Source organism: Pongo pygmaeus, chromosome 3 (assembly GCF_028885625.2).
Source record: "Pongo pygmaeus isolate AG05252 chromosome 3, NHGRI_mPonPyg2-v2.0_pri, whole genome shotgun sequence".
NCBI lineage: Eukaryota > Metazoa > Chordata > Mammalia > Primates > Hominidae > Pongo > Pongo pygmaeus.
In genome coordinates, this window is record NC_072376.2 from 36,899,357 (window position 1) to 36,922,901 (window position 23,545).

Genomic DNA, 23,545 nt, shown 5'->3' on the forward strand with positions numbered 1-23,545 from the left:
TGGTGAGTCCTTTCAATCCAGAAACTCATCTCCTTCAATTACGTAAAATTTTCTCAAATTATTTTGTGACTAATTCCTTCCCTTCTTTTGTTTGTTCTCTTCCTGCAACTCCTATTATTTGGATACCAGATGTCCTGGATTGGTCTTCTAATTTTTTCTTTTATCTTTTTTATTCAATTTTAAATGACTTTATCTCTTTTGCTAATTTTTGTGAGATTTCTTCACCTTTTTCTTCTAGATTCTCTATTGAAATAGTTATTTTTGCTCTTTTAATTTCAAGGAGCTTTTTTTTGTTCTCTGATTTAAAAAAACATAGCTTTCTGTTTGGGGGAACAAGTAACATGATGAGGATGTTATTGTCAGTGGCTTGGGGTTTGGTTTGGGAGTTGGTTTTTTGTTTGTTTGTTGTTTTGGATTTTCTTTTTTCTATTCTTTGTTTCCTCCAAGTGCTTTTTGTTGGTTGCTTGGTTATTTTTTGTTTTTTTTGTTTGTTTGGTTTTTGTTTTTTTGAGATGGAGTTTTGCTCTTGTTGCCCAGGCTGGAGTGCAATGGTGCAATCTTGGAGGCACAACCTCTGCCCCCCGAGTTCAAGTGATTCTCCTGTGTCAGCCTCCCAAGTAGCTGGAATTACAGGCATGCGCCACCACACCTGGGTAATTTTTGTATTTTCAGTAGAGACGGGGTTTCTCCATGTTGGTCTGGCTGGTCTTGAACTCTTGACTGCAAGTGATCCGCCCACCTCAGCCTCCCAAAGTGCCAGGATTACAGGCCTGAGCCACCGCGCCCAGCCAGTTTGCTTGGATTTAATCTCTGTCTTTATGGTAGAGACTTTTTGTTGGTAGAGGGTAGCTGCCAGACATTCTCACAGAACCAAGGAGGGGAGCAGGCTGCAGTCCCCAACATTCCCTGTGCACGTGTTCACTTAATCCCCCTGTTTTTGGTATGAAACCCCTGCCCTCCACTGTGTATCCTCTACAGTTGTTTCCAGTCCAGAAACCCTGTTTCACCCTTTCCTGACACTCAACCTGTCTTCTTTGGCTGAGATGGAAAGTAGAAACCACTCTAAGGAGTGCAGGAAGAGATTTGGTAACCTGACTTCTTCTTAAAAACCTTCCAAATTATTCTTATTTTAGTCCTCCATAATTCACTCTTACTTTCCTTGGGACTTTTAAGGATTCTACCATCTAAATTGGGCTAATCCTTTGTTTTCCAGAGTGCTGATTTATGAGGTCAGTGACTTTACTTTCTGTTTTTACCTCTTCTATTGCTCTCCCTTTGGGTTTCTGCCTTTGTTTCAATGGGAGGTAGTTGGACGCATTTGTCCTGTTTACCACCTTTCTGTTGTCATCCCCTCATTCATCATTTCCGTTCATTAGGTTAACTGCTGACTTCAGGATCTCTGAAACTCTGTATATTGTCCTCCTGCCAACTGTCTCATTTATGGAACCACCGTTCTTCCATTCTGTCAGCCTCCAAAAATAAGGATAATTCTAATAATTCCTTATTTTGTCATACAAATTCCTTCTTCCATGGAAATCTGGAACTTTTTCCCTTAAAATGTAGTACATATTTATAAAAGTCCTACTTCGTATTTCTTTTTGAAGAAATAAAGATAATGAGATCTGATCCTTAGATTCAAGGAACTTCCATTGTAGTGGCAGGGAGAAAAACTGCAAACTAATAGGTGATGAGGAAGAGGATGGGGATGATGATGATAATAGTGATGAATCAAGAAACAGCCAATACTGTTGAAATTATACTTTGTACCAACTGTGTTCCATACCTTACTGTGTTCTTTCACTTAATCCTAACTACTGTCTGACAAAGGTACTGAGGGAAGAGAGAGACCCTCTCATATTGTTTTATATTGTTTTATACTCAGTACCTGTTTTAAGAAAAAAAACAAGGAAGTGAAATCAAAGACAGGCAGCCCAGCACCAGGCCCAAAACCAGGCCTGGGCCTGCCTGGCCTAAACCTAGTAGTTAAAAATCAATTCATGACTTAGAACCTGATGTTACCCATAGATTTCAGGCATCGTATGGAAGAACATTGTGAAACTCCCTGCTCTGTTCTGTTTCACTCTGACTACCAGTGCATGAAACCCCTGTCACGCATCCCCTAGATTGCTTAATCAATCACGACCCTTTCATGTAAAATCTTTAGTGTTGTGAGCCCTTAAAAGGGACAGAAATTGTACACTCAGGGAGCTCGGATTTTAAGGCAGTAGCTTGCTGATGCTCCCAGCTGAATAAAGCCCTTCCTTCTACAACTCCGTGTCTAAGAGGTTTTGCCTGCGTCTCATCCTGCTACATTTCTTGGTTCTCTGACGAGGAAGCAAGGTGACTGACAGATGGCAGAGGCAGCCCCTTAGGCGGCTTAGGCCTGCGCTGTGGAGCATCCTTGCAGGGGACTCCAGCCAACCTGAGTGACGCAATCCAAAGACCGCTCCTGGGTACGCAATTGCCCTGGTGGAACGCCTCACCAGAGCAGCGCAGAGCAGGTGCCCGCAGTGGCTGAGCACCAGGAAGGAACTGGCATTTAGAGTCTGGACATCTGAAACTAGGTAAGACCAGTCTTTAGAACTTGCCCACTCCATTTGAGTGGAAGCGTGGCCTGATCACCCACGGCATGCCTTTATCGGCACTTTGGTGTTGATTTTGGTTTTGACTTGGTTTGAATTGCTTGACAGGACTGGTCTTGAGAACTTGCCCACTCCATTTGAGTGGAAGTGTGGCCTGATCACCCACAGCGTGCCTTTATCGGCACTTTGGTTTTGGTTTTGACTTGGTTTAAATTCCTTGACAGGACTGGTCTTGGGAACTTGCCTACTCCATTCGAATGGAAGCGTGGCCTGATCACCCACGGTGTGCCTGTACCAGCACTTTGGTTTTTGTTTTTGACTTGACTTAGATTGCTTGATACTTTGGTTTTGGTTTTGACCTGGCTTGGATTTCTGGATACTCTGATTTTGGTTTTGATTTTGGTTTGGTGTAAACTGCAAAAGCGTGTGTGTGCCCTTTTTACCTGTTTTTTGTTTTGTGGTGTGCGTGTGGTGTGAGCATGGTGTTTTGTCTCGAAGAAGCATAGGTCAGGCACAAATAAGCCCACCCCACTAGGAACTATGTTGAAAAATTTCAAGAAAGGATTTAAGGGAGATTGTGGTGTTACTATGACACCAGAAAAACTTAGAACTTTGTGTGAAATAGACTGGCCAGCATTAGAGGTAGGTTGGCCACCAGAAGGAAGCCTGGACAGGTCCCTTGTTTCAAAGGTATGACACAAGGTAACCTGTAAGCCAAGGCACCCAGACCAGTTTCTGTACATAAACAATTGCACCTGGTTTTAGACCCCCTTCCCCACCCAACAGTAGTTAAGAGAACAGCAGCATAAGTGGCTGGCAGAGGCAAGGAAAGACCAGCAGAGAGAAAAAGAGGCCATCTATACCAATTCTAAGTTAATTTAGACTAAACAAGGTCTTATTAATAACAAAGGATAATTGAAATCCCAAACTTACAAGGTTTTCAACAAAAGTGAAGTTTGCTAAAAGTTAATAGTGTAACATGTATTATGGTAACTTCTAATCTTGTGGCCTTACACAGTCTAGTCCAAAGACATAAAGTTCACTTTAAAAAAAAAAAAAAAGGTTATCTTCAAAAAAAAAAGGAAAAAAAAAGGGGAGAGGCAGAATTTATATCAAAAGAGTGTTATATGGTAAATTCTTGTCCTGAAATAAATTAACTGGTTGTTTAAAGAAAAAAATATTTGTAATAAGTCAGAAAGTTGAGACACATCGAAAAATTGTCTGTGAAAGTCATAAAAGAAAAAAGTTATAAAAAAATTTTATGCAAAAAATGTTGTATAATTTCAAAGTAATAAGGCCTCCTGAGTACTACTGAAGAAACAGTTTATGTGCAAGGTGTATAAAAAAAGTAAAATATACCTTTGGTAAAAAAATTATAAGGAGGAATAAGAATGTGGATTTTTACCTCCATTAAAAGTTTAAAAAAAAGTATTGTTTTAAAAATTTAAGCAAGTTTTAAAACTTTAATTGTAAAGAAAATTCTGTGTATAAACATATTAGCTAAAGTTAAAAAGGTATCATCCAGTTTTTCTGTGAACTGGACATTAAAGGAAAAATGCAACAGGTTTTTCTTAAAGCATCAACCTGCTCTTTAACAAAAATTATAAAACGTTAAAAAAAAGAGTCTATAAAATCTCACCTTATGGTCAAACATGAAAAGTTGGATAAATATGTCTACAAGGTTTTATTAAAATTAAGTTTGACATTAATAACACACTAATATAAAGGTAAAATTTAGTTTATCTGGTATAAAAATCATACAAGAAACATTATTAAATATAAAACGATGTTTAGCTTTCTTTGGTCTAAAAACTAATAAAAATAGGTCCTAAAAGAAATATTCATTTTACTAGAGGATCATAAAAGTTAAAGACTTAAAACAAACTTTGGCAATTAAAACAGCATACCAAGATGGAAATGCCTGGTTGAAATGGATCAAATATTCCATCTGCACGTTAAACAAAAGCAATTGTTATGCTTGTGCACATGGCAGAGGACCTGTTTGTCCCCCTTCCACTAAGGTGGTCCTCCAGTCAACCAGCCGTGGGCTGCATGGTAGCTCTTTTCCAGAATTCTACAGCCTGGAGTAATAAGTCATGCCAAGCTCTCTCTGCTATATCCCAAAGTCCCTGTGGGTCAGCCCCCGAGGGCCATCCAGCCTCCGTCTCCCAACACTTAAGTTCACTTCGTGTCTCTCACGACAGGGAGGAAACTTAGCATTCCATGGAGACCTGAAGTGATGCAATGAGCTTAAGAATTTTCAAGAGCTTATCAGTCAGTCAGCCCTTGTTCATCCCCAAGCGGATGTGTGGTAGTATTATGGTGGACTTTTACTGGACACTCTGCTGAATAACTGGAGTGGCACTTATACATTAGTCCAATTGGCTATCCCTTTCACCCTGGCATTTCATCAACCAGAGGAAAAAAAAAAATGGCAGTTGGAGTTTTAACCCAGACCGTAGGGCCCTGGCCAAGGTCAGTGGCCTATCTCTCAAAAACAACTAGATGGGGTTTCCAAAGGCTGGCCCCCATGTCTAAGGTCCCTGGCAGCAATGGCCCTGTTAGCACAAGAAGCAGATAAGCTAACTCTTAGGCAAAACCTAAACATAAAGTCCCCCCATGCTGTGGTGACTTTAATAAATACCAAAGGACATCATTAGCTAATAACTACTAGACTAACTGGATACCAAATCTTGCTCTGTGAAAATCCCCACATAACCATTGAAGTTTGCAACACCCTAACCCCGCCACCTTACTCCTGGTATCAGAGAGCCCAGTTAAACATAACTGTTTAGAGGTGTTGGACTCAGTTTATTCTAGTAGGCCCAACCTCCGAGACTACCCTTAAACATCAGTAGACTGGGAGCTGTACGTGGATGAGAGCAGCTTCGCCAACCCCTGCAAAGTGACTCTGAAGAAGACAGCAAGCCCTGCTCCAGTCACACCCAGAAGCTGACTGGTCCACACAAGGCCGAAGCATGAGGAAACTCATCGTGGGACTTATTTTCCTTAAAATTTGGACTTGTACAGTAAGGACTTCAACTGACCTTCCTCAGACTGAGGGCTGTTCCCAGTATATACATCAAGTCACTGAGGTAGGACAAAAGATTGCTACAGTCCTATTATTTTATAGTTATTATGAATGCCTAGGAACTCCAAAAGGAACCTGTTTGTATAATAACACTCAGTACAAAGTATGTAATCCAGGAAGTGACCAGCCCGATGTGTGCTATGACCCCTCTGAACCTCCCATGATCACAGTCTTTGAAGTAAGACTAAGGACTGGTCCTTTTCTAGGTGACACAAGTAAAGTAATAGCTAGAACAGAAGAAAGAAGGGTCCCCGAACATGTAACCTTGAAATTTGATGCTTGTGCTGCTATTAATAGTAATCAGCAAGGAATAGGGTGCAGTTCTCTAGATTGGAAAAAAATTACACAGAAAAAAAATAAGTGTATCTGTCAAGAATCATATTTATGTGAGATGTGTCAATACTGGTCTTGTGTCATCTGAACCTACTTGGAAAGAGGATTAAAAATATCCTGTTTGGCTCCAGAAAGGAAAAGCCGCCCCTCCTGCACAAGTGGGAGCTGCAACCCTTTAGAACTGGTAATCACAAACCCCTCAGACCCAAAATGAAATAAAGGAAAATATGTATCATTGGGCATTGATGGAAAAGGACTAGATCCTAGTGTAAACATCCTAATAAAAGGAGACATTCAAAGACACTCTCCAGAACCAGTATTTCAGACTTTCTATGATGAACTAAATGTGCCAGTACCTGAGATTCCAGGAAAGACTAAAAGTTTGTTTTTGCAATTAGCCGAACATGTAAGCCCAGTCTTTAAAAGTCACTTCATGTTGTGTTTGTGGAGGAACTATATAACAGGAGATCAATGGCCGTGGGAAGCCCGAGAGTTAATTCCTACAGACCCAGTTCCTAATGAATTCCTGGCCCAGAAGAACCACCCTGACAATTTTTAGGTTCTAAAGGCCTCAATTATTGGACAATATTGCATAGCTAGAAAAAGAAAAAATTCACTCATTCTGTAGGGTGATTTAGTTGCCTAGGACAAAAACTGTATAATAGTACCACAAAAAAAAAAAACAGTTACATGATGGAGTTCCAGTTACACAGAAAGAGATCCATTCAGTAATTTCCAAGGTTGCAGACTGTCTGGGCCCACCCAGAATTCCACCGGGACTGGACAGCCCCCACCGGGTTATACTGGATATGTGGACATAGAGCCTATGCTAAGCTGCCTGATCAGTGGACAGGTAGCTGTGTAATTGGCACCATTAAACCATCTTTCTTTTTACTGCCCATAAAAACAGGCAAACTCCTGGGCTTCCCTGTCTGTGCTTCCCATGAAAAATGAAGCATAGCCATAGGTAATTAAAAAGATGATAAAGGGCCCCCTAAAAAAATTATACAATACTATAGGCCTGCCACTTAGACACAAGATGGCTCATGGGGATACTGGACCCCCATTTACATGCTCAACAGAATCATACGGTTGCAAGCTCTTTTGGAAATCATCACTAATAAAACCGGTCAAGCCTGACTATTCTGGCCTGGCAAAAAAAACTCAGATAAGAAATGCTATCTATCAAAATAGATTGGCCCTTTACTACTTGCTAGCAGCTGAAAGAGAGGTCTATAGGAAATTTAACCTTACTAATTACGGTCTACACATAGATAATTAAAGGCAAGTAGTCAAAGACATAGTTAGAAATATGACAGAACTGGCACATGTGCCCGTCCAAGTGTAGCACGGATTCAACCCTTTAAGCCATGTTTAGAAGGTGGTTTCCAGCACTAGAAAAATTTAAAACTCTTATAATAGGACTTATAATAGTAATAGAAACCTGCTTACTGCTCCCTTGTTTACTACCTGTACTTCTTCAAATGATAAAAAGCTTCATCGCTACCTTAATTCGCCAAAATGCTTCAGCACAAGTGTACTATATAAATCACTATCAATCTATTGCACAAAAAGACATAAGTAGCAAAAATAAGAATGGGAACTCCCACTAATAAAAAGTGAGAGTCTCAAAAGGGGGAAATGAGGGAAGAGAGAGACCCTCTCATATTGTTTTATATTGTTTTATACTCAGTACCTGTTTTAAGAAAAAAAACAAGGAAGTGAAATCAAAGACAGGCACCCTGGGGCCAGGCCCAAAACCAGGCCTGGGCCTGCCTGGCCTAAACCTAGTAGTTAAAAATCAACTCACGACTTAGAACCTGATGTTACCCATAGATTTCAGGCATTGTATGGAAGAATATTGTGAAACTCCCTGCTCTGTTCTGTTTCACTCTGACTACCAGTGTATGAAACCCCTGTCATGTATCCCCTAGATTGCTCAACAAATCACGACCCTTTCATGTAAAATCTTTAGTGTTGCGAGCCCTTAAAAGGGACAGAAATTGTGCACTCAGGGACCTCGGATTTTAAGACAGTAGCTTGTCAATGCTCCCAGCTGAATAAAGCCCTTCCTTCTAAAATTCGGTGTCTGAGAGGTTTTGCCTGCAGCTCATCCTGCTACAGTACTATTATCATTGTCATTTTATGCATAAGGAAAGAGCTAGTGAGGCTACATAACTCTTGTACAATGCTATGTGTAATAAACATATAAACCAATGTGCTAAGAGAAACCAGGGGCAGTAGAAATTAACTCAAAAATCCAAGAAGTCTTAAAAAAAATCACTTCCAAATTTGCTCCTTCCTGTGGATTCCCTTTGATGCCACCACACGCCAGGCTTTTTTTTTTATCTCGTCATTAAATTCAAAGGGTAAACTCTTAGCAAGTCTTTCTGTACCCAACCCTTTTCATTTTCTCTGCTTACTACTGGTAGGTCATGCTTTCTAATATATTGCTTCCATCTTGTCGTTCGCCACTTCAGAACCTAATTTGTTTGCCAATCATGTCATATTTGGTCTTCTGGACCTACTTTCAGTAACCTGGCCACATATGCCATATCCACCTTGTGACCCCAAAATCCAACATGGGTCACTCCATTGTCTTTCATACAAGTCGTGTTCTTTTCTACCTTTTTGCTTTTACTAAAACTGTCCTCTCTGCCTAATTAATTTCTACCTATCTCTCATGGCCTCATTTTTCCATAAAGCCTCTCCCGGCAGCATCGTTGCAGTGGGATTACATCTTCTCCCAAACTCCCACAACGCTTAGTGCTGATTGGCTGTACCAGGCATCAGGTCTTCGCCATGGACAAGCCAGTGTCATGCCAGTGCTAGCTTGCCCAACAAATGAGTTATTTATACTTGTATCCATGTATGGAAACACATATTTTCCAGGCACCAGCAGTATACCAAAAAATATTTATTTTTGAAAAGATTTATTACTTCAAAAAGTCATTCTGGGAAAAATTATAACTTCTTTGATGCATCTTATTTCATGGTTATTGTTATTTTGACACCTGATCTTTATAGTTCTTGGAGTTCATAAACTTCTTACTTTATCCCTGGATGTTCTTAGTTTCATCTTAGAAGGACTTCTTTGTATAACTGTGCACAGAGTAGACACTTGTTTGATATGGGGTATTGTTTGTAAAATTTTTGCATAATGTATTGCTGAAATAAACTATAAGATAGGATTAAATGGCACATTTCATTAAATATGAGATGACATTGATTGTAACATGTACCATTACTTATGTAACACAAAGATAGAAAATAATGCTGCCAATGTAACCATGATGTGCCAATGATTGTGAGATACATTCCAATTCCAGATATGTTAAAAGGTAAATGAATACATGTACATTTTAGAATTGATAAAATGTGAGCATTGTTGTGTTACAATATTATACATTGGTATTAGGCATCTTTAAATTGCCAATGATATTTTTAAGTCAAATTTTTTAAAACATGCAAGGTACCACCTATATGCAAGGCACTGTGCCAAGGGGCATAATGTGCAGATAAACATTGATGAAACCATGGCCTTCTCTACTGAGGGTTTATAGTCTGATAGAGGGAACATTGTATAAATTAATTATGTACTATAATCCAAGATGGAAAGTGATCAGAGCTATCCACCTTGATAGAGTGATATAGTTTGGCTGTGTCCCCACCCAAATCTCATCTTGAATTGTAGCTACCATAATCCCCACGTGTTGTGGGAGGTAATTGAATCACGGGGGTGGGTTTTTCCCATGGTGTTCTCGTGATAGTGAATAAATCTCATGAGATCTGATGGTTTTATAAAGGGCAGTTCCCCTGCACACACTGCCCTGCCTCCTGACATGTAAGATGTGCCTTTGCTTTTGCTTCACCATCCGCCATGATTGTGAGGCCTCCCCAGCCACGTGGAACTGTGAGTCCATTAAACCTCTTTTTCTTTATAAATTACCCAGTCTCAGGAATTTCTTCATAGCAGTATGAAAATGGACTAATACAAAGAGCTTAAAGATCCTTTAGAAATATTTATTTATTTATTTATTTATTTAGAGGCAGAGTCTTCCTCTGTCACCCAAGCTGGAGTGCAGTGGTGCAGTTAGCTCACTGCACCCTCCGCATCCAGATTCAAGCAATTCTGCTCCTCAGCCTCCTGAGTAGCTGGGACTACAGGCGTGTGCCACCATGCCCGGCTAATTTTTGTACTCTTAGTAGAGACAAGGTTTCACCATGTTGGTCAGGCTGGTCTCGAACTTCTGACCTCAGGTGATCCACCCACCTCAGCTTCCCAAAGTGCTGGGATTACAGGTGTGAGCCACCACACCCGGCCTAGAAATATTTTAAATAGAGTAATTACCTTTATTTTGGAATTTTTCAAAGTCTTCCTGGAGAAAGTGGTGTGTGAAATGAGTTTTGAAGGATAAATAGAATTTTGCAAACTATTGATTGGTAAGGAGGTATGCCAACTGGGGAAAGTAATATATGCAAAGGTATAGAAGCATTGGCATTAAAGAATAATGAAAAGTCTAGTTTGGCTGGAAATAGAAAGTAGCTGGAGGAGTGGCCCAGATAAACTAGGAAGGCCATGGATGTTATATTGTAGAAGGCCTTGAATGCATAGCTCAGGATATTTAAGATTTGGTAAGCAATACAGAACCACTTAAAGTTTTTTAACAGCGCAGTGGTTTAATGAGAGCTTTTCATTACATAGCTGGCTTCATCTCATCTTTTAGATCCCAGTTTAAATGCTACCCTCTCAAAGCGTCCAACCCTCACTCTAAGTGGATTCTCACCTATAACTCCAAATTGCCACATCCAGTTGGTTTCCTAGGAAGCACTTACCACTGGTTTTGATCTGTCTACCAACCACCTGGTAAGCTGCATGGTAGGGCAAGTAGGGCGTTCTGTTCCCCTTTTATACTCTCAGTGCTTAACACTCTACATGGCACTTCTTAGGCACTCAGTAACAGCTTACTGAGTGTGCAGACATCTGAGAGTAGCTTCTAACAGAGAGTTGGGTACTTTGTTCAAAACAAAAACAAGAATTATGTGACGTTATCAATTCATAGAGGACACTCTGAGACAGGAGGCCAGGAAACAAGTCCTGGCTCCTCCCCACCGATTCCTTGCATGGCCCTGGATAAGTAACTAAGATTCATGCCGTCTGGTTTCTTTATCTTCCCGAAAATGGTTGTGGAGGAACTGACTGCTAAGGTCTTCTCTTCAGAAATGCTGCATCATCCACATGCAAAATGTGGGTCTGGTGCTTAGGAGACAAAGGGTGTGGCTTGAGAGGTGGATTTTGGATTTGTTCTACAGGGAATACAGTATAATCAAAGTCAAGATAAAGATCCAGTTTTTAAAATGGTCTCGATCCTCTGCACAGCATTTGATGCTGTTGGGCTGGTAGCTGTTCTCTTCATCTGAGGCACTGTAGAGCCCTGTACCTCAAACCTTTTCTACTGCTGCTTGTCTGTTCCTTTCACCCAGAACCCTTCACCCCATAGATGTAGATGTTCAAATCATATGGTTCTGCCTTCTTCCCGCTCCACATCTCACTCCCTAGGGTGACTCTTAATACTCCATGGAAATCCTTGTTCCCCCTGAGTCTCCTCGTTAAACATCAAGCAATCCAGAATATTTACTGCTCCCATCAGGCTGTCATTCTGTAGGACGCACCACCTGGCATCCCACCCTATTCTTTCCACATTTCATTAAATTTTCTAACAGTCTTTCACTACAGTTTTTGTTACCTAAAATCTGCAGTTTCCTGTGCATAGCATAGGGCTTGTCACACAGTAGGAGTTCAGAATTCTTTGTTGACTAAATAATACTCCATTCTTTCTGCCTCATCTCTGTCACATTCCCCTTGCCTAAAACACCCTCCCGACACACCTGCTCACTATTAGTTTTTCTTCTTTATTTTCTTTTTCTTTTTTTTGTTTTGTTTTGTTTTTTTGTTTTTTTGAGACAGAGTTTCACTCTTGTTGCCCACGCTGGAATGCAGTGGCACCATCTCGGCTCACTGCAACCTCTGTCCCCGAGGTTCAAGCGATTCTCCTGCCTCAGCCTCCTGTGTAGCTGGGATTACAGGCACCTGCCACCACACCAGTTAATTTTTTGTATTTTTAGTAGAGACGGGGTTTCACCATGTTGGCCAGGCTGGTCTCGAACTCCTGACCTCAGGTGATCCACCCGCCTCAGCCCCCTAAAGTGCTGGGATTATAGGCATGAGCCACCACACCCAGCCCCTTTATTAGTTTTTCATCTGATATGATTCCTCTCTGATTCAGTGCCTGGCTTAGGTGCTGTCAGCTTCTGGAAGCCTCCCAGTTACACTCTCTTCCCTACCTGAACCGCCTCAGGATTTTGTTGGTGTCCCCTTGATGGCATTGTTTGTACTCTGAATGATATTGTAGTTCATTGTAAGCTCTTCTCGCCTCCTTGCTTTTCCCTGCTAGAGGGTTATCTCCCTGCAGGCATGGACTTGCATTTCTCATGTCTTCCTTATGAAGTAATATTTAAATTGAATGTGAATACTATGATAAAAAATAAGAATAATAGAATAATCATGGGACAATGTTTGAGCAATGTATCAGAGCTTAAGGAGTTACTGAACAATTTAAAAAAATAACCAAGTGAAAAGATTTCGCTGACGAGAATATAAAATTGAATCACTGAAAGGATGTAAAACCATTCCAATATCATAAGACAGAGCTCATTATCTCGATATATAGTCTACTTGAGAGTGGAATAAGAGCCTTTCTTGAAAATGATGTGTCCATATGTAGTAAATTATTCTAATAATCATGGAGAAGTGAATAAAAATCTGGACATTTGTTTTGCTTTCTTAAGTTCTGTACATCATAAACAAAGATATTTTCTAAATCGTGTATTTTATTGAAATACCACACATTTATTCATTCAACTTTGCTTGTTTTTTGTTGTTGTTTTGTTTTTTTGTGGGATTTTTCGGTTAGTCAAAACTTTGTCCATCAGAGAAGAGGCACATTGTCATGTAATGTTTATCGACAGTAATAACAACTAGAATGTCTTAGTCCATTCAGACTGCTGTAAGAAAATACCAGAAAGTGGGTGGTTTATAAACAACAGAAATTTCTCAGAGGTGTGGGGGCTGGAAAGTTCAAGATCAAGGTGCCAGCAGATTTGGCGTCTGGTGACAACCTGCTTCATGGATAACCATCGTTCGCTATAACTTCATAAGGCAGAAGGGGCAAGGCAGCTCTCTGGGATCTCTTTTATAATGGCACTAATTTTATCCCCAGAGGGCCCCACCTCCTAATACCATCACACTGGGGATTGGTTTCAACATATGAATTTGCAGGGGGCACAGACATTCAGTCCATAGTAGATGGCTTTCGGTTATTGGGCAACTCCAACATTTCCAGTGTGTGATCAACAGTTTATATGATGTTCCATTGAAATCTCACTATAATATTATTTTACAGACTGAAATTGTGGTTAACTGTGAGTTGATTGCTGAGTGTCAGGAGCTGGGCTGCAAACCCCAGCCTGATAAATGTGAAACCCCTTGCCTTCCTGGGCAAACTGTTCCAAGCCAGGAACTCCTTCCCCACATTACTGCCCAGTGCCCCTCAGGAAACGCTTCCTGCCGTCACACTCACGATAATACCTGGCTGTGAAAAGAAGGCAACCCACAGATCTCAATGTTCAACTTTTTTGTTGTTGCAGGAAGAGAAGTTAAACTTCCAGAGAAACCTAACAGACAATATCCACAACAGGTAAGCTATTTTATTTTATCTTTCATGCTTTGGTGAGAAAATCTATTCTCTTCACTTTCCATTAAATTTTCTATCATTTGGTCTTCTGCTACAGTTTTTATTACCGAAAACCTTAAAGCCAGTAGACAGAGAAGTCCCCAAAGTCTCTTTCTTTCTGGCTCACTCAGGTTCGAGTAGAATTGCTGTTTCCTTTTTATGTTTGTTTTTTTGAGATACAATTCTAAAACAAGTGTGATAATGCATGGTTCAACCAAGTCTCCACACTGAAAAGATTTCCAGTTAAACTATCCCCGCCGTCCCCAGGCAATTTCAAGCTTCTCCCATAATGTCTATGCCAAAGAACAGTGGCTCTCAGCGTGTGGTCCCAGGACCTACGGCATCAGCTTCACCTGGGAACTTGTTAGAAATTCAGTTTCTGAGGCCCCATCTCAGACCCACTAAATCAGAGGCTCTGGGATAATGACTAGCCCTCAAGATGATTCCAGTATACTCTCCTGTTTTAGGACCCAGGTACTGTGAATACAGACCTTCCTTCTCTTTATTTCTCTCTGAGTCTCCTTCCCAAGCCCTTTACCATTTCCATCTTTGTCCGAACTTGCAATATAATCTTCTATATATTTTACTCCAGTGGAACCAGCCTGGTCCCCTCACTCTGTGTCTCCTGAAAGTGGTGCATGCATTATTCTTGTTCCCCTTTGCAAATTCTAGATGGTCAAGCTGCCTCCTATCTGCAAACCTTATCTTCCTTTGAGGTTCATGCCATTGGCCTATTCTGTCCTTTTCCCTGCTTGTTGTCTTTATCTGGGGACTTCCCAGTGGCTCCAGATCATTCAATACCATAGGCCCAAAGCCTTTCTGACTTTCTACACTCTAGTCATCCTCACTTCCACTACATTTCACTTTCCATGGCCACATCCTGGACCATGTCCTTCATTGTAGACGCTAATGTGCCAATGCCACCATCTCTTATGGCTCCAAATTCTCATGCTCAAGGATGCCAGGTCACTGGTCTTGCTTTTGTTCCCCCTAACCTCATTAGGATCCTCACCCTGCAGGACTCTTTCTTCTTCCTTAGCCAATCTCTTGACCACACAGCCCTAACCATTTAGTGCAGGCTCCAGGTCCATTGCTTTAGCCACGCTTGCCAGCACTCTCAAGACCCAAGCTCTGTTGCCTTATACCTCAACCTGGGACCAGGGTAGTAACCCACATTCTATGGGCCTTTACCTTGATCTCTGGGCACTGCTGGGAGAGGGAAAGAATGCCAGAACTACATGCATTGGCATCACTCAGATTTTTGGTGGCCAGCTGAGGCCAACCCTCAGCACTGCTCAGCTGCCTTTCAGTGGTTGCTCTTCCCCTCCACAACAAACCATTCCAAACCTTGTCACTTGGAGCTTTCACATCTAGCCCTTCCAGCAGACACCTTGCCCCCTACATCAAGAAACTCACAGCTTACAGTCCTCCAGCTTCCCGCCCTGCATCTAGAACTGTCTCCACTTAAAATCACCCTTGCCTCTTTCCCTCTAGGCTCCAAGGGAAAAGTATATATCTCTACGTCTTTCTAAGGTGTATCTCTTCACTAGTGATCTTGACTTGATCCTAGATTTTCCCCCATTCTTTCTACTATTCTCAATTTCTTTCAACTATTTTTTTCCTCCTTGGCTTATAAAAGGTATTTATCTTTCACCTGCTACAAAACCATCCTATAATCCTATATCCTTGTCCACTGTGACTATTCCCTTCATCTTTTCCATCTCAGCCAAACTCCATAAGAGTTCTCTCTCCTCCTTTTCATATGCCCCATGCATTCCTTAACCTGCTGCACCCCAGCATGCACCTCCATTGCTCTACAACCTTCCTGCATTTCCCACCAACAACCTCCTTGATATGAAATTCAGGTGCACTGTTCCATCCTTTCCTTATCTCTGAGGCAGCTGACACTCTTTGATGGAAGACTGTCTCCTCTACTGCTTCTTGATAATAAAGCCCAATTCCCTCCTCCCTCTCTGAGCATTCTTCCCAATCCTCCTCATATGCTCATCCTCCTCTGCCTAAGAGCAAACAAGCAGAGTTAAGACTTGCAGGCAACTTGCAGGCTCCACCCTCATGAGTTGAATAGTTGAGAAGGCAGGAAAGAAGTCAAAAAATGAATTAAATAAAACTGTAAGTTGTGGTAAGAATGTAAAGTGAAAGGTGACATGAGGTGGAATAACAGGGTTTTAAACTGGCTGGTTTAGATGGGGTGGGGTGAGAAGGCAAAGGAAATAGTCTATGACAAGATCCTTGAGATCAGGAACAAAACATAAATTTTAAAGACTTGAAAGAAGGCCAATGTGGCCAGGGAAAGAAAGGGGAGACAATGCACCAGAAAGCTGTGCATGCAATAGAAAAGACTTCATCTATTATTGTATAAGTTTCTTATTAATTTTAAGTGAGTTGCTGCAGTCGACAATCATAATTCACTGTAGTTATGTTATAGAAAGTCACTTCAAACAAGGAGTTAGTGAATACTGCACCATTGCTCTCAAGGGAAATATGGGGTTAGGTTCCTACAAGCCTCTGGTCACAATATTTTCATCAACTGATCAATATATAACGTTGTTTTATGTGTGTTTCAGTTGTTAAAGCACTTTATTTGCATATGTATTGTTAATTCATTAACACTGAGCTCAGGGCTAACAGCACTATGACTCATTTCTGAACAAAGCTTATCTAACACACACATTTTCTCTGTAAGGCACATCACAGCATTCTTGCACCTAGGACCACTAGACAACACGTCAGCACTATTCCTGGGGCCATTTTTAACAGTGACATCACCAACAAAAAGCACAAAATGCAAACAATGGGGCCATGAGAAGATACCCATTTACAATATGGCACAGTGCCATCTTGTTTGAGCTCAGCTAGAAACATAAGCATCTAATGACTCAAAACATTTTGCCACTCTGCACATGCCCAGGAACGGCCAGAGAAGCACCATGAGTATTGATTTGGGGGTTACAAATTAACATTAGTAAGTCGGTGAATTCACAAATACAGAATGCACAAATAATGAGAACCAAGTGTATATGAAAAGCATATCGATGAACACCAGGTACATAAGAAGGACTATGAACATTTGATATTTTAATCATCTTCATTATTGCATGCTACTAGATATCCTGACAGCATGAGATACCTCTGAAAAGTTTTAGGCAGGGAAGTGATAATGATCCAGATTCATGGCCTAAAAAGATCATGACTCCTTTGTGGCAAATATATTAGCCAGAGACACTAGCACGTATAGGTGATAGTAAGGCGATGTTGCAGTCAGTAATCCAGGTACGAAAGAGATGATGCTGTTTGAGGACAGGGCAATGGGAGTGCACATTGTTCTCCTGGAATGTGCTCTGGAAATCTACCAGAACCGCTGTCTGCCTACCTTTGCCCACAAGCCTTTTCTAATCTTCCTACAGTTACTCTGGAGCTACTTGTCCTATATAGCATGTTATATGACATATTTGAATCTAGTACTTATGACACTATATTAGTCATGTATCTATATACCTGTCTCCTTTCCTGGACAGTAAACTCTTTCTACATCCCTGGAATCAAGTTTGGTACTTGGCACATAATAGGTGCTCAGGAAATATCTGTTGCCTGAATGGTTGGTGAGTCATTTAACAAACAGCAGAGATCTTCTATCTCTTAGAGTCTTAGCAATTAGCAGAGTGTCTTACCCCTAGTAGGGGGTTGTTTAAGGCCTCTAAACCGTGCTCAGTCTTTCCAAGTGCAAAACCTATTTTTACTGTACTTTAAAGGAATATTGGGTTCCAACTCTGCACATGTAGGTTCATCTACAAGTAAGGGACAAATTGTAGGTTTTTTCTTGTCTTCCGACCAGTTCTTGCTTCGAGTCTTGAGTCTGGAAGCACATTTATAAAATAAAATAGTTGGGTAGGATAACTTCTAAGATTCTTTCAAATCAGAACCCTGTATCACTCTGCTAAGGCTACCATAACAAAATACTCTAGACTGGGTGGCTTAAACAAAAGAAATGTATTTTCTCAGAGTCCTGGAGGCCAGGAGGTCCAAGATCAAGGAGTCAGCAAATTCGATTCCTGGGAGAGCTCTTTCCAGCTTGCAGATGCTGCCTTCTCACTGTGTCCTCACGTGGCCTCTCCTCAGTGTGCTCTGGACCCACCAGCACCATTCACTTTCACACACAAGCCTTTTCTAATCTTCCCGAGGTTGCTCAGGAGGGAATACTCTCTCCTCTTCTCATAAGGCCACCAATCCTCTTATGTTAGGACCCCACCCTGATGACCTCATTTAACCTTAATTACCTCCAGAAAGCCCTATCTCTAATTACACTCACAATGAGTTAGGGTTTCAACATGTGAATTTGGGGGAAGACACAATTCAGTCCACAGCGGGTACTGTAAGATTCTGGGAATTACCCTGAACTAGTTTATTCCAAGCAGGTGGCCCTGAGCTGTGCTTCCTTTAAAATCTATTTGTAGCCTTACCAGACTATATTATATAAACTCCTCTCCACATGGCCACCTCTAAAACTTCCTCAGCATTTTTAGAACTTAATTTTGTCCAAATGCTTCAAGTTTCTTCCAGATGTCTGCCATCTCCCATATACGGCTACTTAGCAAAGTCAGAGACATTCTCTGTAATGGAGACACACCCCAGTTCCCATGTGTTTCCAGGGAAGATTTGGTCAAAACATTGCCCATTTCTACACAGTGTCTAAATGGAACTAGCGCCCAATGGTTAAAGAATATTCTGAGCCAGGGACCGGGGCTCACAGTCCCAGTGCTGTAATCCCAGCGCTTTGGGAGCCTGGGACGGGTGGATCACCTGAGATCAGGAGGTCGAGACCAGCCTGGCCAACATAGTGAAACCCTGTCTCTACTAAAAATACAAAAAATTAGCTGGGCGTGGTGGCAGGCACCTGTAATCCCAGCTAGTCAGGAGGCTGAGGCAGGAGAATCACTTGGACCCGGGAGACGGAGGTTGCAGTGAGCCAAGATGGTGCCATTGAACTCCAGCCTGGGTGACAAGAGTGAGACTCTGTATCAAAAAAAAAAAAAGAAAAAAAAAATGAATATTCTCACAGACAATTGCCATGAATATGCAAATGGCCAACATTTCCTAAGCACCTACTATTTGCAAGACACACATTGCCAGCCCTGTCACATGTTTAAGTCATGTGATCCTCATAGGACCGTGACCAGTACTTCTGGTAATGCAGCCATAAAAAATGAAAGTGACCATGCACTGATGCCAGGGGTGTCTGACTTTTTTTTTTTTTTTTTTTTTTTTGAGATGGAGTCTCACTCTTACTGCCCAGGCTGCAGTGCAGTGGTGCGATCTTGGCTCACTTCAACCTCCACCTCTTGGATTCAAGTGATTCTCCTGCCTCAGCTTCCCAAGTAGCTGAGATTACAGGTGTCTGCCACCATGCCCAGCTAATTTTTGTATTTTTAGTAGAGATGGGGTTTCACCAGGTCAGCAGGGCTGGTCTCGAACTCCTGACCTCAGGTGATCCACCTGCCTCGGCCTCCCAAAGTGCTGAGATTAAAGGTGCGAGCCACTGTGCCCAGCCCGGTGTCTGACATTTTTCAGCAGATCCTTTAGTAATGATTGATGCTGAGCTTGTTAGAAACACAGGCTGTCCGGCCCCACTCAGAGCCAGGTGGATTCCTCACGACCCAGTGCCCTGTGCTCCTATCCGTCTACAGAATTCCACCCCGTACACACACACACACACGTACACACACACACACACAAATCTTTATTCATTAATGAACTACATCTTGTCTGCTCCAAACAGGAGCCTACTTCCAGGAATTTACAGTCCAGAGAATAGGAACATAGCTTCTCAAACTTTTTCCCCACGAGGGTACAGGTACAGGAGGATCTGGGAGGCTGGGGAGTGTGGAGAGGATGACCACAAGCTACTGGCAGAACTTGACATCTCTGCTTGCCTTCCATTTCATTCTAGTCATTCATGCAAATGTTGCCTTTTCACCCATGATATTCTGAGTTAATTTTAGATATCAAATAATGGGCTTCTCCCCCCAAAACCTTCTTATGGGGCCATATTTATTTTGTGGCTTACCTTTCCCTCCCAGCTCATGGCCATGTACCCTCATGCAGAAGGCGGGGCTCTGAGATTGGCTCACACCACAGGCAGCCTCTGAATCTGGGAGAAGCACAAGGTCAGCCACGGAGGAGGAGCAGCACCGGGTCTAATCTGGGGGAAGGAACAGGACCCCCTTGACCCCACGGACACCTTCCTCCCCCAGGCTCTTCCACAGAGTTGTCCAAATGTACAGTGGGCAGAGACCAACCCAGATGGAGTTCTGATGTGCAGTGATTGTGTGAAGAGGCCTCTGTAGAATTTCAGGAGCCTTTTGACCTCACCGTTGCTTGGCCAGACCAGAATAAACCCCATGTCTAGCCAGTGCTAGAGGAAGCCCGGGTCTCATCAGGCTTAAAGGTGACAGTAACCGTGGTGGTTAATACTGAGTGTCAACTTGATGGGATTGAAGGATGCAAAGTATTGGTCCTGGGTGTGTGTGTGCGGGTGCTGCCAAAGGAGATTAACATTTGAGTCAGTGGGCTGGGGAAGGCAGACCCACCCTTAATCTGGGTGAGCACCATCTAATCAGCTGCCAGCAAATATAAAGCAGGCAGAAAAACGTCAAAAGGTGAGACTAGCCTAGCCTCCCAGCCTACATCCTTCTCCCGTGCTGGACACTTCCTGCCTCAAATATCGGACTCCAGGTTCTTCAGTTTTGGGACTCGGACTGGCTCTCCTTGCTTCTCAGCTTGCAGATGGGCTATTGTGGGACCTTGTGATGGTAGGAGTTAACACTTAATATTAACTCCCCTTTACATATATGTCTATCCTATTAGTTCTGTCCCTCTGGAGAACCCTGACTAATACAGTAACCATCTAAAATACCACATCACCTACTCCGTAACCTTGCCGCATAGCAAAGCACCTACACTTCTTGGGCCATAATTTTTGTTTCTTTTCTTTGTTCTTTTTTTGTTTGTTTGTTTTGCTTTTTGAGACACAGTCTTACTCCATCACCCAGGCTGGAGTGCAGTAGCCTGATCTTGCTCACTGCCACCTCCACCTCCCAGGTTCAAGTAATTCTCCCGCCTCAGCTTCCTGAGTAGCTGGGATTACAGGCGCACATCACCACACCTGGCTAATTTTTGTATTTTCAGAAGAGACAAGGTTTCACCATGTTGGCCAGGCTGGTCTCAAACTCCCGACCTCACGTGACCCACCCACCTCAGCCTCCCAAATGCTGGGATTATAGGCACAAGCCACCATGCCCAGCCCATAATTCTTGTTTCTGAGGCTTTTTATTATTATTATTTTTTTTTTTGAGATGGAGCCTTGCTCCATTGGCCAGGCTGGAGTGCAATGGCACAATCTTGGCTCACTGCAACCTCTGCCTCCTGGGTTCAAGTGATTCTCCTTCCTCAACCTCCCAAGTAGTTGGACTACAGGTGCACCACCACACCCAGCTAATTTTTGTATTTTTAGTAGAGACAGGGTATCACCATGTTGGCCAAACTGGTCTCGAACTCCTGACTTAAAATGATCCACCCGCCTTGGCCTCGCAAAGTGCTGGGATTACAGGTGTGAGCCACCGCGCCTGGTCCTGAGGCCTTTCTTTTACGAAGTCCTTCTCTTGAGATGAGTAAAATAACTGCTATATCCTGCCATCTGCTGGTGAATTGATGCAACTGCACCTATAAAATTCAGCCCAAATCTAGAGAATCCAGCTCTCTCTTGCAAAAGCTATTGAAGCACAAACTGCTTCTTGCATAATCCAGCGGACTCAAAAAAATAAAATAAAATAAAATAAACTTACTAGGATGGATGCCAGAAATATTATAATAATAAAAGCAATAACAACATTAATAATACCTTCACTGTCCTACTTTCAACTTTTACAACCTTGGGCAAGCAAGTTATATAACCTCCCATTTAGTTACCTATAAAATACTGATTCCCACCTTAAAGGGTTGTTTTAAAGTTGAAATGAGTTAATACATGAAAGATGAAAGTCCCCAAAACAGTCCTTGACACATAGAAAACACTCAGTGGCTAACTGCTTATTGTGATTAAGTACTGGCTGTATGCCAGACATTATAGCAAGCGCTATGCATCCTTATCTTAATGTTCAAAACAATCCTCATAAACTGTAACTATCATCGTTTGCGTGTTGCAGATTAGGCCACTGAAACTCACAGAGGGGAAGAAACTTGCCTAGAAGTCACAAAGCTAGTAAGCGGTGGAGGTGGAATTGCTGACTACTCTGATCCTAAGTCACTCACTTAACCACTCTGCTGAACTGCTGGTGTGGTGTGATCAGTCTTCCTGAATGTTCATCTAAATGCCATCCGGCTTCACCAGAATCAATCTCTCTCTCTCTCTCTCTCTCACACACACACACACACACACACACACACACACACACACGACTATACGCTCTCCCAGGGAGCACCCGGGTGCCATCATATCCCCAGAAACTAGCACAGTGCCTGGTGCATACCAAGACCCAGTGGAGCCATTGTGAAGTCAGCGATGTTGCACACAGCTGTGAGCATTCGTCACACACCTGTCTTAAGGATAGCAGGCTAATTACTAGATGGGGGAAAAAATAGTATCAGATCTTGAATAGAGGAAAGGGCCACATGAAACGTTTTTCAGTCTATGAAAATGACTGTGATATGCTATCGTAAAGACTACAGGAGGGAAAAAAGGAGTGACATCATCACTATGTTGTAATAACAACAAAAAAACCACATTGAATGTGTTTCCACATTCAACATGGATATCAAAGATCCTGTGAACCCAGCAGCAAGAAAGTCCTAGGACCAGGCCCTGGCCTATTCCTCAGCATTCCTACAGTGGAAGCACCTCTCAGGTGCACAGGGCCAGCAAGGCCAGCCTTGGTAAAGGCTAGAGAGGCAGCCCTTCTAGTGATATGATTCCAGAGGGTTCAGGGACACCTGTCACTGAGAAACACCAATTTTAACCCAGACATTCTATCCTCAGAGGCTGATTTCTTTGGCTCCTGGGAACTTATTTTTTTTACATAGTTTTCTTTAAAATGTATGAACACCAGGAGCCCCAGGGTTGCCGCCAGTGCTCTGAAAACCACTGTGCCCTCCTGCCTGGCAGCGCACCTCTCTCAGCCCATTCCCAGTGAAGAAGGGGGTCACTTTCTCCATCAGGAGTCTCCCTGGTCTGAGACCCTCGTCCCTCTCAGGGACTTTGCTGTTACATTCTGTCCCCATCTCACAGTTCCTCCTGGCAGAGGCTGAAGAGGCGTTTCCAAAAGAGCTGCAGAGCTGAGGGAATAAGACAGAGAACTCGGCCTTTTATCATTCAGTCAAGATCATGGCCTGGGGTGAGTGTGGACGTAGGACCCAGAGGGTGGTATTTCGAAGAGCTAGTTCACAAACCACTGAGTGTGGTGTCCCACGTGCAGCACGGATGTATTGAAGCATGCCTTCCCCATAATTCTCAGGATTTGATGTGACAACAACAAGGAAATCAAGTCAATGAGTGGAAGTTCCCCTTTTTTCCCACTTTATCGTTTAGATTGTTAAATTTGAAAGAGAGCTTTGATTCACAAACTTGTTTTGCAGATAAAGAAACTGAGGACTCAAGAGATTACAGCCTGGGCAACAAGACAAAATCCCATCTCTACCAAAATAAATAAATAAATAAAAATAGCCAGACGTGGTGG

The 23,545-nt window shown here is 42.3% G+C and overlaps 1 protein-coding gene across 2 annotated transcripts in view; it reads left to right on the forward strand.

The window, feature by feature from the left end:
- C3H4orf19 (chromosome 3 C4orf19 homolog) overlaps positions 1-23,545 on the forward strand; it is a 150,491-nt gene that overhangs the window by 89,048 nt on the left and 37,898 nt on the right. For both annotated transcript variants that reach the window (XM_054485617.2, XM_063663593.1), the window contains exon 2: positions 13,714-13,763. The gene's annotated coding sequence lies outside the window, so the exon portion shown is untranslated. The remainder of the gene's footprint in view (positions 1-13,713; positions 13,764-23,545) is intronic.